At 43.7% G+C, this 3,528-nt stretch overlaps 1 protein-coding gene across 1 annotated transcript in view; it reads right to left on the reverse strand.

The window, feature by feature from the left end:
• Nucleotides 1-2,298, reverse strand: part of LOC101855683 — a gene marked incomplete in the record, with an annotated part of 17,495 nt that extends 15,197 nt beyond the window's left edge. The window contains 1 exon segment of the mRNA XM_005088813.3: nucleotides 1,470-2,298.
• Nucleotides 2,299-3,528: the final 1,230 nt, after the last annotated feature.

The raw sequence follows: 3,528 nt of genomic DNA on the forward strand, positions 1-3,528 counted from the left end.
CTCTCTCTCTCTCTCTCTCTCTCTCTCTCTCTCTCTCTCTCTCTCTCTCTCCTCTCTTTTTCTCTCCCTCTTCTCCCTCTTTTGCCCCTTCTCTCTCTCTCTCTCTCTCTCTCTCTCTCCCTCTCTCTTCATTTTCTCTCTCTCTCTCTTTCCCTCTCTCCCTCTCTCCCCCTCTCCCCCTCTCTCTCTCACTCTCTCCCTCTGAGAGTATAATGTAAGAAGGAAATAACACTTCATTTACGACAGTCAAAAAGCCTTGACCTACTTCGGCCTCTTACAAAAACTCTCACCAGACGTCAGCATTCATTTACATGACGAGCCGTTAATTCATCTCACATCTGTCCTGGGCTGTCTCCCACACATATCTGTCTGTCTATCTGTCTGTCTGACATACATGTCTGTCCGTCTGTCGGTCACACTTGTCTGTCTGTCTGTCTGTCTGTCTGTCTGTCTGTCTGTCTGACTGTCTGTCTGTCATTTACATGGCGAGCCGTTAATTCATCTCACATCTGTCCAGGGCTGTCTCCCACACATATCTGTCTGTCTATCTGTCTGTCTGACATACATGTCTGTCTGTCTGTCGGTCACACCTGTCTGTCTGTCTGTCATTTACATGACGAGCCGTTAATTCATCTCACATCTGTCCTGGGCTGTCTCCCACACATGTCTGTCTGTGTCTAGTGTCTATCTGTCTGGCTGACATACATGTCTGTCTGTCTGTCGGTCACACCTGTCTGTCTGTCTGTCTATCTGTCATTTACGTGACGAGCCGTTAATTCATCTCACATCTGTCCTGGGCTGTCTCCCAAATCTGTCTGTCTGTCTGTCTGTCTGTCTGTCTGACACACATGTCTGTCTGTCTGTATGTATGACACACATGTCTGTCTTTTTGTCTGTCTGTCTGTCTGACACACATGTCTGTCTGTCTGTCTGTATGTCTGACACACATGTCTGTCAGTCTGTCTGTCTCACACACATGTCTGTCTGTCTGTCGGTCACACCTGTCTGTCTGTCTGTCTGTCATTTACATGACAAGTCGTTAATTCATCTCACATCTGTCCTGGGCTGTCTCCCACACCTATATGTCTGTCTGACACACATGTCTGTCGGTATGTCTGTCTGTCTGACACACCTGTCTGTCTGTGTGACACACCTGTCTGTCGGTCTTCAACACTTGTCTGTCTGTCTGTCTGTCTGTCACACCTGTCTGTCTGTCTGTCTGACACACCTGTCTGTCTGTCTGTCTGTCTGTCTCCCACATCTGTCGCCAATCACCCACGTGACAAATCAACGAACATAAACGAAACAGAACAATGCTATTCCTATTAGGACTACTGTATTACCTGTAAGTTATGGTATTAAAGTCAGAAAACAAAAACAGTATCATCAGTAACCTAATAATTAAAAGCTATGCTTAAACTTAAAACAGCAACAACAACAATGACAACAACATATTAATCTTTGCTCACCTGTAATCTTGTAATAGCTTTTTTTTTTTTAAATCCAAGTACAAAACGGCGTAACTTATCCTCTGTGACTTTTAGTCTTATGTAGATCTATGCAAATTAGATACTATCTACAACTTTTCCTTTCCTCTCAACGTAACGAAAGTCAGTTTACAATTGTCGCCTAAGGGTTTGATCAAGGTCTAACTTAGTCGAAGTAGATCTAACTCGAAGTGTTTGAGTTTGTCTGAGCGAACAGGGGTCAGGAAGTAGGAAGATTACGCATGTCATTGAATTTAGTCACCCGTCCTAGCCTGTTATAATAATATCCTGTCGACTGTCGTAAACCACGCAGAAAGGGGTCACCCAAAATTCGGAGGGAACGACTTCTTATCTAATTTACAACACATTCAGTTTTGACAAGAAGCACACACCGAATAAAGATCCAACTATCGGAAGTGAATTAGAATCCTCTATCATCTATCAGCACACTTTGTTCCGAGAAGCTCTAGAGATCTATACACCAGAATAATCCGGGAGACAACACATGGAAAGAAAAGCAAGAACACACCTCGAGATCTAGAATCTAGATCTAGACTCTATCTCTCCTCTGTGTCAACGGATGTGTGTTGTAAACTTGTTGCCGCTAGATCTACCGCCAACTGCCAACGGCTGTGATCGGGAAAACTACTGTGTGCGTGCGTGCGTAGCCTAGGCTAGTGCGTGTGTGTGCGGGGGTGTGCAACAAGTGTGTGTGTGTGTGACTCGGTGTGTGATAAAAACTGGTTCGTCGTCGCGGGCTATCCTGCCATTACGAAGGACGCGCTGTTGACGCTGTCGAGTGTCGCGCTGAGCGATTTTGTTTGCGTTTGTTGAGGAAACGATTCAAACGAAACTTCATCGATGCTTCGAAGCGTGAAGTCACTATTCGTGCTATTCGAATACCAAAGCGAAAGTTTCATATTTTAATTTGTAATTTGTAATTTGTAATTTTTTATTTTTTATTTATTTTTTTTTTTTGGGGGGGTGGGTGAATATACATTACTAAAATACATAAGTTCATGGACAACATTCGCCATGTCAGTATTCACTACTCATCGATATTCACTTACCGCTCCGTCTCCTAATCACTATAACTAAGGTATAATATAATTTTTTTTCTGTACAGGTACTTACCTCGATGATGGTAGACAACAGTCACAAAATCAGCTCAGATGGCCACTTGTCCAAGACAATCAATCACCTGTACAAACGATAATTTCCCGCTTCCCCTTTGCGGTTCTCTCCTCACCATACACCCCCCCCCCCCCCCCCCCCCCCGAGGGAGCTCTATTATACAATGCAACAGTTCAAGACATCAACTGGTCTAAGAAACACACCCACTTTTCTCCTCAACAATTAAATTGATGGTCGTCAGGGACAATATCGACAAAAATTTGCTCTGATCTTATATAACTGCAACGGGTTGAACAAAAAAAAAAACCCTCGAAAATCCCTGAAATGTTCACAAAAACCACGACATGGTATTCGAATGACTCTGTCATTATATTCAAATAGCTGTGAATAGCAGGTGAAAAGAATCGTGAACTTTGAATAGTAAAGCGAATTATAAACTGGGCATGCAGAGCGCACTATTTAGTAGGCTCGGCTTTGACCTATGTCGAATACTGTCGAATATTGTCGGATACCGTCGAAGTTCAAGTTCGGTGATCCGAAGGCGGGCAAGACTAGAGGACAAGGGGCACTCCTCAATCGTAAACTCCAAGGCTTGGCCTCTTAAACTTGTCCACAGTCGACCGACAGTCGGTGACTCGGTAAACCGCATGTTGTGGACCGGACCTTACTAGAGACGTGCTGTGGTGCGGTGTGATGTGCTGTGTGTTGTGGTGTGGTGGATGTCGAAAGTCTGAATAAACTGAGTGCGTCAGCTGTCAAACGTTAGTCTCTCGATCTCCTCACATAAATGGATTGCATTTATATAGCGCATATCCACTTATGCAATGCTCTATGCGCTTAACATGATACATATTATGGATTTACAAATTAATTTTAAAGGTACATTATAGTGTTACATACTCGTGCA

This window comes from Aplysia californica, unplaced genomic scaffold (genome assembly GCF_000002075.1).
Source record: "Aplysia californica isolate F4 #8 unplaced genomic scaffold, AplCal3.0 scaffold00001, whole genome shotgun sequence".
Classification (NCBI taxonomy): Eukaryota; Metazoa; Mollusca; class Gastropoda; order Aplysiida; family Aplysiidae; genus Aplysia; species Aplysia californica.